Raw genomic sequence first — 15,861 nt, forward strand, 5'->3', positions numbered from 1 at the left:
GTCTTGAGATGTTGCTGACAATACATCCACATAAATTTCTCTTTCTCATGATGCCATCTATTTTGTGAAGTGCACCAGTCCCTCCTGCAGCAAAGCACCCGCACAACATGATGCTGCCACCCCCGTGCTTCACGGTTGGGATGGTGTTCTTCGGCTTGCAAGCCTCCCCCTTTTTCCTCCAAACATAACGATGCTCATTATGGCCAAACAGTTCTATTTTTGTTTCATCAGACCAGAGGACATTTCTCCAAAAAGTACGATCTTTGTCCCAATGTGCAGTTTCAAACCGTAGTCTGGCTTTTTTATGACGGTTTTGGAGCAGTGGCTTCTTCCTAGCTGAGCGGTCTTTCAGGTTATGTCGATATAGGACTCGTTTTACTATAGATATAGATACTTTTGTTCCGGTTTCCTCCAGCATCTTCACAAGGTCCTTTGCTGTTGTTCTGGGATTGATTTGCACTTTTCGCACCAAAGTACGTTCATCTCTAGGAGACAGAACGTGTCTCCTTCCTGAGCGGTATGGCGGCTGCGTGGTCCCATGGTGTTTATACTTGCGTACTATTGTTTGTACAGATGAACGTGGTACCTTCAGGTGTTTGGAAATTGGAAAGGATGAACCAGATTTTTTCTGAGGTCTTGGCTGATTTCTTTTGATTTTCCCATGATGTCAAGCAAAGAGGCACTGAGTTTAAAGGTAGGCCTTGAAATAGATCCACAGGTACACCTCTAATTGACTCAAATTATGTCAATTAGCCTATCAGAAGCTTTTAAAGACATGACATAATTTTCTGGAATTTTCCAAGCTGTTTAAAAGCACAGTCAACTTAGTGTATGTAAACTTCTGACCCACTGGAATTGTGAGACAGTGTGAAATAATAATAATAAATAAAAATAATAATAATAATAATAATAAGTGAAATAATCTCTCTGTAAACAATTGTTGGAAAAATTACTTCTGTCATGCACGAAGTAGATTTAACCGACTTGCCAAAACAATAGTTTGTTAACAAGAAATTTGTGGAGTGGTTGAAAAACGAGTTTTAATGACTCCAACCTAAGTGTATGTAAACTTCCGACTTCAACTGTATCCATAATAATAGGATCTGTATGTTCAGCACTATATATCATATCCGTTATGCCATGGGATTTCAGGCTGATAGTTGTGAACAGGATATTGCAGCTTTGAAAACACTGACATTTTGGACAGGTTGTAACACTGATAAGGCTATGATTTATATGCATCTCTCTGTCTTCTTTTTCTCTCTCAGGGATTCTCAATGAAACACACACAAACTGGTTTAAGTCAGCTGCCCATCCCTGGTCTGTACATAGTACGGTCATGTCCCCTGATCTGTCCATAGTACGGTCATGTCCCCTGGTCTGTACATAGTACGGTCATGTCCCCTGATCTGTCCATAGTGCGTCATGTCCCCTGGTCTGTCCATAGTCATGTCCCCTGGTCTGTCCATAGTACGGTCATGTCCCCTGATCTGTCCATAGTGTGTCATGTCCCCTGATCTGTCCATAGTACGGTCATGTCCCCTGGTCTGTCCATAGTACGGTCATGTCCCCTGATCTGTCCATAGTGTGTCATGTCCCCTGGTCTGTCCATAGTACGGTCATGTCCCCTGGTCTGTCCATAGTACAGTCATGTCCCCTGATCTGTCCATAGTACGGTCATGTCCCCTGATCTGTCCATAGTACGGTCATGTCCCCTGATCTGTCCATAGTACAGTCATGTCCCCTGGTCTGTCCATAGTACAGTCATGTTCCCTGATCTGTCCATAGTACGGTCATGTCCCCTGGTCTGTCCATAGTACAGTCATGTCCCCTGATCTGTCCATAGTACGGTCATGTCCCCTGATCTGTCCATAGTACAGTCATGTCCCCTGATCTGTCCATTGTACGGTCATGTCCCCTGATCTGTCCATAGTACGGTCATGTCCCCTGGTCTGTCCATAGTACGGGCATGTCCCATGTTCAGTAGAGCTGACGTGTTACAGGGGATTACTTCCCACAAGCCAACTGTAGAAAGTGATTATTTTGATCCCAGACTTACAAATTAAAATTTGAATTCAAACAGTGAAAAATGAATAACTAACTACTTCCGGGGTTTCAAAGAGAATGGTGGTGAGGGTTTCTGGCCTCAGACCAGGTTCAGCAGAGCTGCCTTTACTTTCCTGTTCTTTCAGAGCAACAATTTGTGTTCCTCAGTTTGAGTGAAGAGTGTTAGTAATGACCTTCATGTTGGAAAGACTAAGCCGTTTAGGAAGGAGGTGTGTGTCATATCAAATCAAAATCAAATCAAACTTTATTTGCCACATACAACAAGTGTAGACTTTACAGTGAAATGCTTACTTACAAGCCATTTAACCAACAGTGCAGTTCAAGAAGAAAAAAATATTTACCAAGTGGGCTAAAATAAAAAGTTATAATAAAAAGTAACACAATAAGTATAACAATAATAAGGCTATATACAGGGGGCACCGGTACCGAGTCAGTGTGCAGGGGTACAGGCTAGTTGAGGTAATAGGTAACAAACAAACAGCGAGTAGCAGTGTTGTGTGTGTGTGTGTGTGTGTGTGTGTGTGTGTGTGTGTGTGTGTGTGTGTGTGTGTGTGTGTGTGCGTGTGTGTGTGCGTGTGCGTGCGTGTGCGTGCGTGCGTGCGTGCCCACAGGATAGATAACAGCAAAGTTAGCTACTGGCTAGAGAATTGATATGACTACAGGATAGATAACAGTAAAGTTAGCTACTGGCTGGTGAATTGATATGACTATGGGATAGCTAACAGCTGGCAGTGGGAGGAATGTCACAGAGTCACAGTTTGAGTGTCAGTGGAGATAAAGTCTGAAAGTTTACACACGCTTCTCATCATAATTACACTGCTAAGCATCCCTCTCTCTGTCTCTCTCTGTCTCTCTCTCTCTCTCCAGCTCTTCCTCTCTCTCTCTTCCTCTCTCTCTCTCTCTCCCTCTCTTCCTCTCTTCCTCTCTCCCTCTCTCTCTTTTTTGCTTTCTCACCTGCTCTCTCTGTGGCAGTGTATCTCTCTTGTCTTCTCTTCTTTCCTCTCATCCCTCTCCTCTCCTCTTAGCATTAGTCCCTTTCCAGAGCTGGATTAAATTTCTCACTTGCTCTTACTTCCTTCTCCCATTCCCACTCTCTTTCCTTGCATGCTCTCTCTCTCTCTTGGTCTCTCCCTCTCCCTCCCTCTCTCTCTCTCTCTCTCTCTCTAATGTGTCTTCAATGGTGGGTTGCTGCTGACAGGCCTGCTAATTCACTCTCTGTGATTGCAGAACCATTCCCATTAAATCACAGGAGGGAAGTGCTGATGAGAACAGAAGCCAAGACTGCATGGGTCTGGGTTAAGGGAGAGGAGAGGAGACGAGACGAGACGAGACGAGACGAGACGAGACGAGACGAGACGAGACGAGACGAAATGAAGAGAGATTTTCTCTAAATGTTGCTCATTCAAAAAATAAAGGCAAACTCCTTTCTTTTAGTAGCCTATACATCATGAAAATAAAGAGTAGGAAAGGACCATTACGTGTAGGTTTTGAATATATGTATGTATTGATGCATCCACTCACTGTTGTGTTATTCACAGTCTCGGTTCAAAAGCACTGAAAGAGCCATTGCAGTTACAGAAACACACCATCCATAACCACTCATTTACCATTCATTACTCAAACAAAAGAAATTAACTTCCCACAACTATTCTCTTATTGTTCCTCAGTAATTAATGACGTTTTTCATCGCTGTTTAATTTAGATGACAAATTACATTTCTCTCTCTATCTCCACTTGATTGCTTTGAATTTAATTTCTTTGTCGATTTCAATAAGCAATATTTAGGAACGTAATAAATGTATCTTTCTACCACACAATTGATTCATTAAAACAGGGCGGCTCGCGTTATCGTCCCCCAGAAGGTTCAAACCCATAATTTCCTGTTCAATTTCAAGGATATAAACAGTTAATCTGAGGCGAACCCCAATCAGGACAAATTTAATGACAATGGTGGACTGTCGCTTCAGCTATTCAAAGTTAGTTGACCTTGCAAAATGGAATTAAAAGGAAATTAATTTTCATTGAAATGAACAATGGGCTGCAACAATCAACAATCATTTGGCAGAGGTTCACTGTTCGACATTAAGAAATAATTCACCATGTTGCCTAGTCTCTGGCCATATAAATGTACTAAATGTTGTCAATCTTGAATGAATACTGCAACTTCATGGCCTGTTAAGTATTCTTCCTCTATACAAAATGCAATAGGTGATCATGGCGCTGGACGGAATAGCGGACATTTTATGGGCTCCTGAACAATTGTGTTTTTTTTGCTCTGGTCATAACTTTTTTTGTGCATAATATTTACTCTATCGTTTCTTATGACTGAACCGCGCTTCTGGACATTAGAACATTTGGACGAGGACTTCTACTTCAATAATTTGGCGGCGAAAGACATATTGATTATCCCGGACTAGGTTTAAATCCCCAAGATTCGAAGAAGGAGGAGACGGCGCTATAGAGGCCAGAGTATGGGATACCTGACGAGACTACGTCAGAGAGTGGATAAACCACCACTACCCTCCGCTCTATTGGTGAACGTGCAATCACTGGAGAATAAACTGGATGAGCTCCGTTTGTGATGATCCTATCACCGTGATCTAAAGAACTGTAATATCCTATGTTTCTCAGAGTCATGGCTGAACCAGGACATGGTCAATGTAAATCTATATTGTTTTTCTACACATCGGCAGGACAGAACGGTTCTGCTCGCCTGAGTGAGTATACCTCATGATAGTCCGGATAGCTAATGGTTAACTATTAGACTACCTGCATTGACCCTTTCTGCACAAACTCTTTTGACTCATCACATACGCTGCTACTACTGTTTATTATCTATCCTGTTGCCTCGTCACTTTATCCCCACCTATACCCCTGCCCATCCACTCTGTACACTTACCCCGTCTATATAGCCAAGTTATATCATTGTGGATTTATTCCTTGTGTTATTAATGTTCTATTATTTCTCTTTTTCCTCTCTGCATTGTTGGGACGGGCCCGTAAGTAAGCATTTAAATGTTAGTCTACACCTGTTGTTTACAAAGCATGTGACAAATAAAAATGTATTTGATTTGATGTAAATTTCTCTGGATGAAATCATCTACGTTCGTGTCAGGAATGTCAACGTCAACATGTAAGAAGACTGAACATTGAAACACAAGCCAACTAGGACATTATAGGCCACCAAGTGATACCCCAAACTTTCACTCGTTTAAAATACAGTCCTGCACTTCTAGAAGAGAGAGAAGGACAGAAAGAGAGAAAGAGAATGACAGAAGGAGAGAGTGAGGGGAGAGGGAGAGAAGCAGAGAGAAAGACAGAGAATAAGAAATAAATGGATAAGCAGAGAGAGAGAGATAGCTCCTTGCTCCTTGTCTCTCTCCAGAGACCATTACTGAACAATAAGTATTGATTGGTTCCGTCACATCAGAATCCTGTGCACACAGATCCATGTATCTGTTCCTGTGTCTGCAGCCGAGCTATGGTGAGCCAAGGCAGACAGCAGGTCAATACACTAAAGCCTACTCAACATTCTTTATTTTATTTTTTTTAAATGGATCAACATTATAGGCTTCTTCCGAGAGGACCGGCGGAGACCACGGCAGACTGGGGAGAACAGGGTTTCTGTTGAAGATCACTACTGACACCTATTGGTGCTTGGATCGTTGGACTGACAATATGAATGGGCTTAGGTTTGGGCCTAGATCCTGTTTGGAATGAGGAGGCTGGGGTTGTTTTAGCCAACTCCTGTGGTAAAAGAGACAGCGACTGAGTTGTTTGTAGCGAAACACACATGAGCATATGGTAACGTCGACTACCTGAAAGATAAAAGGGCCCATCAATTAATAACTGATTCCATGTATAATTGCTATATAATTTTTTTTACGACAGTGGTTAAGAATGGGATGGTTACCTATAGGTCTGTAAGACTACCCACTCGGCACACCATGTCATTTCAACGTGGACAATTGGTTAATATTTGGTTGAGAAGTTAATCAATGGGATTACAACCTACACTGAGTATACAAAACATCTTTCCATGACATAGACTGACAGGTGAATCCAGGTGAAAGTCACTAATTAAAGCCACTTCAGTCAACGTAGATGAAGGGGAGGAGACAGGTTCAAGAATGATTTTTAAGCCTTGAGACAATTAAGACAAGGATTATGTATGTGCGCCATTCAGAGGGTGAATGGGCAAGACAAAAGATGTAAGTGCCTTTAACCGGGGTATGGTGGTACTGGTTTGAGTGTGTCAAGAACTGCAACGCTGCTGGGTTTTTCACACTCAACAGTTTCCCATGTGTATCAAGAATGATCCACCACCCGAAGATCATCCAGCCAATTTGACACAACTGTGGGAAGCATACGAGTCAACATGGGCCAGTATCCCTGTGGAAGGGAATGCTTTCGACACCTTGTAGAGTCCAATGAATTGAGGCTGTTCTGATGGCCAAAGTGGGGGGGTGAAACTAAATGTTGAGATGACATTAAAGTACAGTACATGATGCAATTGATCAATGCCGTTCAACATTCTCCGCAGATTATTACAGCAATTGTGAAGATCTCCACAGACCTGCAACGACCTCTGCATGCTATCTTGAACATTCAAGCTTTATATAATTACATAAGAAGACAACTTCAAAATGTGGCCATGGATGTGTTACTAATTTTAAGGTTGAATGTTACATTAGTTTGTAAGAAAGCCTAGTGCAGTCAAAAAAGTGATTTTCCTGTGTTTATATTTCCACACTATGAGGTTGGAATAATATTGTGAAAATTATAATGGCCTTTTAGTGTAAGAGCTGTTTGAAATGTCCGCCTGAAATGTCAGCCTGTTTTGGTGGGATGGTGTTCTGACCTACCTTGTGACATCACCAGGAGGTAAATCTGTTAATAGACCAATAAGAAAGAGAGTTCCAAACCTCTCTGCCAAAAACATCTAGTTTTCAGTTTTCCTCTCTCCACTCAGACCACTCCCAGACATTCCCAGCAAAATTATTGCGTGAGAAATGTGGGATGGTGGGTTATCGCTTCGTGGACTTCTTTGCTAAGAAGCAATTATTTTAAAAAAATTGACCATTTTAATTGAAAACCATCACAATAAGGTACTTCATTGTGACCCAGAAATGATTTGATATTGAGACAAAAATGGCTGCATTGGACCTTTAACTTTAGGCTATTTACAGTATTACAAAGTAATTTTGAATTGTGTTTGGTTGACAACTCAAGTATCTTCTGCTTGGGTAGTTCCATTTGAGCCCCTGGCTTAATCCCATTCTTTAACTTATATTTTTGCTTGAGATGGAGATGTGAATCCAACATATAATATGTCAACACGTTAATAGGCTATTTATTATATTTAAAAAATGATACTGAATTTTGTTTGGTTGTCAATGCAACCAAATGTAAACATTTGAAGGAGCTTCTTCTTCTGCTTGCAAAGTTCCATCTCAACCAAAAAATCTAAGTAGGACTAAATCAAATCAAACTTTAAATAAACTGGAAGTCTTCCGACTAGCTTGGAAAGACAGTACCGTATTGAAGAGCCCTCACAGTATCGAAGAGCCCTCACTGCTGCTCGATCATCCTATTTTTCCAACTTAATTGAGGAAAATAAGAACAATCCGAAATTTATTTTTGATACTGTCGCAAAGCTCACTAAAAAGCAGCATTCCCCAAGAGAGGATGGCTTTCACTTCAGCAGTGATAAATTCATGAACTTCTTTGAGGAAAAGATCATGATCATTAGAAAGGAAATTACGGACTTCTCTTTAAATCTGCGTATTCCACCAAAGCTCAGTTGTCCTGAGTCTGCACAACTCTGCCAGGACCTAGGATCAAGAGAGATCCTCAAGTGTTTTAGTACTATATCTCTTGACACAATGATGAAAATAATCATGGCCTCTAAACCGTCAAGCTGCATACTCCAACTATTCCAACTAAACTACTGAAAGAGGGGCTTCCTGTGCTTGGCCCTCCTATGTTGAACATAATAAACGGCTCTCTATGCACCGGATGTGTTCCAAACCCACTAAAAGTGGCAGTAATAAAGCCTCTCTTGAAAAAGCCAAACCTTGACCCAGAAAATATAAAAAACTAGCAGCCTATATCGAATCTTCCATTCTTCTCAAAAAAAAATGAAAAAGCTGTTGCGCAGCAACTCACTGCCTTCCTGAAGACAAACAATGTATACGAAATGCTTCAGTCTGGTTTTAGACCCCGTCATAGCACTGAGACTACACTTGTGAAGCTGGTAAATTACCTTTAAATGGCGTCAGACTGAGGCTCTGCATCTGTCCTCGTGCTCCTAGACCTTAGTGCTGCTTTTGATACCATCGATCACCACATTCTTTTGGAGAGATTGGAAACCCAAATTGGTCTACACGGACAAGTTTATCTGTCGGAAAGATATCAGTTTGTCTCTGTGAATGGTTTGTCCTCTGACAAATCAACTGTACATTTTGGTGTTCCTCAAGGTTCCGTTTTAGGACCACTATTGTTTTCACTATATATTTTACCTCTTGGGGATGTCATTCGAAAACATAATGTTAACTTTCACTGCTATGCGGATGACACACAGCAGTACATTTCAATGAAACATGGTGAAGCCCCAAAATTGCCCTCGCTAGAAGCCTGTGTCTCAGACATAAGGAAGTGGATGGCTGCAAACTTTCTACTTTTAAACTCGGACAAAACAGAGATGCTTGTTCTAGGTCCCAATAAACAAAGAGATCTTCTGTTGAATCTGACATTTAATCTTGATGGTTGTACATTTGTCTCAAATAAAACTGTGAAGGACCTTGGCGTTACTCTGGACCCTGATCTCTCTTTTGACGAACATATCAAGACTGTTTCAAGGACAGCTTTTTTCCATCTAAAATCAGAAACTTTCTGTCCAATAATGATGCAGAAAATAAAATCCATGCTTTTGTTACTTCTAGGTTAGACTACTGCAATGCTCTACTTTCCGACTACCCGGATAAAGCACTAAATAAACTTCAGTTAGTGCTAAATACGGCTGCTAGAATCCTGACTAGAACCAAAGAATTTGATCATATTACTCCAGTGCTAGCCTCCCTACACTGGCTTCCTGTTAAGGCAAGGGCTGATTTCAAGGTTTTCCTGCTAACCTACAAAGCATTAGATGGGCTTGCTCCTACCTATCTTTCTGATTTGGTCCTGCCGTACATACCTACACGTACGCTACGGTCACAAGACACAGGCCTCCTAATTGTCCCTAGAATTTCCAAGCAAACAGCTGGAGGCAGGGCTTTCTCCTATAGAGCTCCATTTTTATGGAATGGTCTGCCTACCCATGTGAGAGACGCAGACTCGGTCTCAACCTTTAAGTCTTTACTGGACTCATCTCTTCAGTAGGTCATATGATTGAGTGTAGTCTGGCCCAGGAGTGTGAAGGTGAACGGAAAGGCTCTGGAGCAACAAATCGCCTTTGCTGTCTCTGCCTGGCCGGTTCCCCTCTCTCCACTGGGATTCTCTGCCTCTAACCCTATTACAGGGGCTGAGTCATTGGCTTACTGGTGCTCTTCCATGCCGTCCCTAGGAGGGGTGCGTCACTTGAGTGGGTTGAGTCACTGACGTGACCTTCCTGTCTGGGTTGGTGCCCCTCCTTGGGTTGTGCCGTGGCGGAGATCTTTGTGGGCTATACTCGGCCTTGTCTTAGGATGGTAAGTTGGTGGTTGAAGATATCCCTCTAGTGGTGTGCGGGCTGTGCTTTGGCAAAGTGGGTGGGGTTATATCCTGTCTGTTTGGCCCTGTCTGGGGGTATCATCAGATGGGGCCACAGTGTCTCCTGACCCCTCCTGTCTCAGCCTCCAGTATTTATGCTGCAGTAGTTTATGTGTCGGGTGGGTAGGGTCAGTCTGTTATATCTGGAGTACTTCTCCTGTCTTATCCGGTGTCATGTGTGAATTTAAGTATGCTCTCTCTAATTCTCTCTTTCTCTTCTTTCTCTCTCTTGGAGGACCTGAGCTCTAGGGCCGTGCCTCAGGACTACCTGGCATGATGACTCCTTGCTGTCCCCAGTCCACCTGGCCGTGCTGCTGCTCCAGTTTCAAATGTTCTGCCTGCGGCTATGGAACCCTGACCTGTTCACTAGACGTGCTACCTGTCCCAGACCTGCTATTTTCAACTCTCTAGAGACAGCAGGAGCGGTAGAGATACTCTTAATGATCGGCTATGACATTTACTCCTGAGGTGCTGACTTGTTGCACCCTCGACAACTACTGTGATTAGTATTATTTGACCATGCTGGTCATTTATGAACATTTGAACATCTTGGCCATGTTCTGTTATAATCTCCACCCGGCACAGCCAGAAGAGGACTGGCCACCCCTCATATTCTGGTTCCTCTCTAGGTTTCTTCCTAGGTTTGTCCTTTCTAGGGAGTTTTTCCTAGCCACCGTGCTTCTACACCTGCATTGCTTGCTGTTTGGGTTTTTAGGCTGGGTTTCTGTACAGCACTTTGAGATATCAGTTGATGTAAGAAGGGCTTTATAAATACATTTGATTTGATTTGATTTAGTCCTATACTTCAGCTTTGATTTTTGGTTGAGATGGAGACATTAATCCAACATATCAATTATTAATTTGAAAACAAACTGGAATTAAAGCCAGACTAAGTCAGTGGCTCAGACGGAACTATCCAAGCAGAAGATGAAGCTCCCTCAAATGTTAATATTTGGTTGCGTTGACAACCAAACACAATTCAATATCACTAAACATTATTACATTTGATATCAACCAGAGCTTGAAACCCTAGGCCTATAAATGATCTATTTTGAGTTGAATCCTCGGTTGAATTGAATCTATAGCTGTCAATGACTATGTTAATGCTAAAAAATCCTAGATAGCCTCATTGATGATGCATGAATGACCACATGTGCTCTGTTAAACCTACCTTTCGGAATGACTTCGATAGCAACAGTGAATCTATTTATTTGTTAACCTGTTGAGGCTGGGGGCGCTGTTGTCACTATTTATGCTAATCGTGTAATTTTTGAAACGGCTTCCCACAAAATTCTTGATCGTACAATATGCATATTATTATTATTATTGGATAGAAAACAGTCTATAGTTTCTATAGGAGTTGAAATTTTGTCTCTAAGTGGAACAGAACCCATTCTACAGCAATTTCCCTGACATGGAGTCAGATTTCAGAAATTTTGGCCCCTGATCTGGAGTCAGTTAAAAGGCCACTGTTATTGCTATGAGTATACAGACACTGCTTACGTCTTCCCCTGGATGCCTTTACATGATGACGATTTGAATGGGGTCGATTGCGCGTTCACAGGCACTATAAATTAAAAAACCCTGTAGCTAGTAAGTCTTTTGGAGCTGCATAATGCGCCTGGAGGACACCGACCCGCACCTGTTCCAAGCATTAGTGTTGGGAGTAATCTTTCTCCGGTCATGTTAAGACTCGTTATAGGAGTTAAAAACATCATAAGGTAGTTAATTTAAAGCGTTTTATAGCAATTTATATCCGTTTAGTGCGATTTTGGGACATTTATTTCTGAAACGCTGTGAATCGCTGGGCACGCTTCCAGTTCATGCTGAACGCAGTTGGCATTTCCACATGGCAAGAGGACAGCTTTCCACCAAAAGACGATTAGACCCAAGAAAGGATTCTTTGCCCAAGATACTGATGGAAGAACAGCTCAAAGTAGGACATTTTTATTATGATAAATCGTGTTTCTGTCGAAAAATGTTAGTGGCTTAGGACGCCATGTTTTTTGACGTAGCTTCGCTTGGCGCAAACTGTATTGAAAAGTAAGGATAATTTAAAAAATGTAATTCCGCGATTGTATTAAGAATTAAATTGTCTATCAATCGATGTCCACCCTATATTTTTTAGTCACGTTTATGAGTATTTATGTATAAGAGTAGATCACTGTCTAATATGGCGCACGGACATTTTCTCACCAGCTGGGCTACTTTCCCCATTGTCTAACCATGATTTTGGTGGCTAAATATGCACATTTTCGAACAAACTGTATATGCATGTTGTAATGTGATGTTACAGGGGTGTCATCTGAAGAATTCTGAGAAGGTTAGTGAAAAAAATAATATATTTTGGCGATGTTGACGTTATCGCTCACTTTGGCTAGAATTAATGCTGGGGTAATGTTTGCACCTGTGCTATGCTAATATAACGATTTATTGTGTTTTCGCTGTAAGACACTTAGAAAATCTGAAATATTGTCTGTATTCACAGGATCTGTGTCTTTCGATTAGTGTATGCTGTGTATTTTTACGAAATGTTTGATGATTAGTAAGTAGGTAAACACGTTGCTCTATGTAGTTATGCTAGTCCATTTGTGACGGTGGGTGCAATTGTAACCTATGCCATCTACCTGAAATATGCACATTTTTCTAACAAAACCTATCCCATACCATAAATATGTTATCAGACTGTCATCTGATGAGTTTTTTTCTTGGTTAGGGGCTATAAATATCTTAGTTTAGCCGAATTGGTGATAGCTACTGGTGTTGGTGGACAAATAAAAGATGGTGGATTATGCTAATGTGTTTTTAGGTAATAGATGTACATCTTTACATATTGTGTCTTCCCTGTAAAACATTTTAAAAATCGGACATGTTGGCTGGATTCACAAGATCTGTGTCTTTCATTAGCTGTATTGGACTTTAATGTGTGAAAGTTAAATATTTAAAAAAAAAAATTTTTTTGAATTTCGCGGCTCTGCCTTTTCAGTGGGGGTGGGGGGGGAGTGCCGCTAGCGGCACCCTCAGCCTAGACAGGTTAAGTGGAAATCTCTCAACAATCATTCTCATGATAGGGCATTGGTAGTAGCCAGTGACATCATATCTAAGCAGGGCTGGGCTTGATTAAAGCCCTGAATTCTCCAGTAGGATGTGCTGCCGAGCTTATTGTTATTTTTGTTCTGATAGTGGATATAACGTTGAAGGTTTGACGTTCTTTTAAAAGTACAAATGTAACATATTTAATGCATGGTTTGTTTACAGTATGTTGAAATTTGGTTACCATGATGGCAATCCTGTGGTTGAAATTTTACCCTCAAAACAACAGTTTACGTTGATTACTTTTATCAAATCCAATGTATTTTTAACGTAGATTCCACGTCACAATGACAAATTACATAAAAACAACATTGGTTCGTCCAGTTGGTTCCCTTTGTATAGTGGATACAGACTATGCGATCCAGCACTCACAGTATGTAATGTATTCAATCAATTCAGCTCTTCCCCTAAAAATAAATCCTCTCCACATTTATATAACCACATTCTTCCAGAACCTCACCTCAACCACCAAAACCTCACCCTAACAACCAAAACATGATCTCAACAACCAAAACCTCACCCCAACAACCAAACCCTCACCTCAACAACCAAAACCTCACCCCAACAACCAAAACCTCACCTCAACAACCAAAACGTCACCTTAACAACCAAAACCTCACCTCAACAACCAAAACGTCACATTAACAACCAAAACCTCACCTCAACAACCAAAACCTCACCTCAACAACCAAAACCTCACCTCAACAACCAAGACCTCACCTCAACAACCAAAACCTCACCTTAACAACCAAAACCTCACCTCAACAACCAAAACGTCACCTTAACAACCAAAACCTCACCTTAACAACAAAAAACCTCACCTCAACAACCAAAACCTCACCTTAACAACCAAAACCTCACCTTAACAACCAAAACCTCACCTCAACAACCAAAACGTCACTCCAACAACCAAAACCTCACCCCAACAACCAAAACCTCACTCCAACAACCAAAAGCCAAAGCCAATTAATTGTTACTGACTCTGCTCAATATTCTCTTGATCCACTGCATGAGTTTGATAGAAATCCCAATACAAAAAGCATCCAAAGGAGTACATCAAAGGATATCACACATTTAAAAACCTCTTTTGATGTGGAATGAAACTGAATTTCAATGCAGTTCCTCCCTGCTCTTCTTCACAGGATAGCATTGGCTAATCTTGCAGTTAAACTTCATTCATCTTAAAGGAACATTTAAATGGGCTCCCGAGTGGCGCAGCGGTCTAAGGCACTGCATCTCAATGCTAGAGGCGTTACTACAGACCCTGGTTCCATTCCAGGCTGTATCACAACCGGCCGTGATTGGGAGTCCCATAGGGTGCCTTGCGTCGTTAGGGTTTGGTTGGGGGAGGTCGTCAATGTAAATAAGAATTTGTTCTTAACTGACTTTTTTTTAAATTTTATTTCACCTTTATTTAACCAGGTAGGCTAGTTGAGAACAAATTCTCATTTGCAACTGCGACCTGGCCAAGATAAAGCATAGCAGTGTGAACAGACAACAACACAGAGTTACACATGGAGTAAACAATAGACAAGTCAATAACATGGTAGAAAAAAGAGAATCTATATACAATGTGTGCAAAAGGCATGAGGTAGGCAATAAATCGAATAATTACAATTTAGCAGATTAACACTGGAGTGATAAATCATCAGATGATCATGTGCAAGAAGAGATACTGGTGTGCAAAAGAGCAGAAAAGTAAATAAATAAAAGCAGTATGGGGGTGAGGTAGGTAAATTGGGTGGGTAGTTTACAGATGGACTATGTACAGCTGCAGCGATCGGTTAGCTGCTCGGATAGCAGATTTTTAAAGTTGTTGAGGGAGATAAAAGTCTCCAACTTCAGAGATTTTTGCAATTCGTTCCAGTCGCAGGCAGCAGAGAACTGGAAGGAAAGGCGTCCAAATGAGGTTTTGGCTTTAGGGATGATCAGTGAGATACACCTGCTGGAGCGCGTGCTACGGGTGGGTGTAGCCATCGTGACCAGTGAACTGAGATAATGCGGCACTTTGCCTAGCATAGCCTTGTAGATGACCTGGAGCCAGTGGGTCTGACGACGAACATGTAGCGAGGGCCAGCCGACTAGGGCATACAGGTCGCAGTGGTGGGTCGTATAAGGTGCTTTAGTAACAAAACGGATGGCACTGTGATAAACTGCATCCAGTTTGCTGAGTAGAGTATTGGAAGCTATTTTGTAGATGACATCGCCGAAGTCGAGGATCGGTAGGATAGTCAGTTTTACTAGGGTAAGTTTGGCGGCGTGAGTGAAGGAGGCTTTGTTCCGGAATAGAAAGCCGACTCTAGATTTGATTTTGGATTGGAGATGTTTGATATGAGTCTGGAAGGAGAGTTTGCAGTCTAGCCAGACACCTAGGTACTTATAGATGTAGGACTTGCCTAGTTTAATTGTCACGTTCTGACCTTAGTTCCTTTTTTATGTCTTTATTTTAATTGGTCAGGGCGTGAGTTCGGGGTGGGCATTCTATGTTGATTTTCTATGTTTTGTTCTGTTGTTATATTTCTATGTGTTTGGCCTAGTATGGTTCTCAATCAGAGGCAGGTGTCAGTCGTTGTCTCTGATTGGGAGCCATATTTAGGTAGCCTGTTTTCTATTGTGTTTTGTGGGTGGTTGTTTCCTGTGTTAGTACCATACGGGACTTTTTCGGTTGTTTGTTGTACTTTTGTTATTTTGTTCTGTGTTCTATTGATTAATTAAATATCACATTATGGACACTTACCACGCTGCACATTGGTCCGATCCTTGCTACTCATCCTCACACGAAGAGGAAATTATTTACAGAACCACCCACCAAAAAAGGACCAAGCAGCATTGTAACTAGGAGCAGAGGGTTCTGGACTCCTGGACTTAGAAGGAAATTTTGGACGGCAAAGGACCCTGGGCACAGCCCGGGGCGTATCGCCGTCCGAAAGAGGAGCTGGAGGCAGCTAGAGC

This window comes from Salvelinus fontinalis, chromosome 29 (genome assembly GCF_029448725.1).
Source record: "Salvelinus fontinalis isolate EN_2023a chromosome 29, ASM2944872v1, whole genome shotgun sequence".
Classification (NCBI taxonomy): domain Eukaryota; kingdom Metazoa; phylum Chordata; class Actinopteri; order Salmoniformes; family Salmonidae; genus Salvelinus; species Salvelinus fontinalis.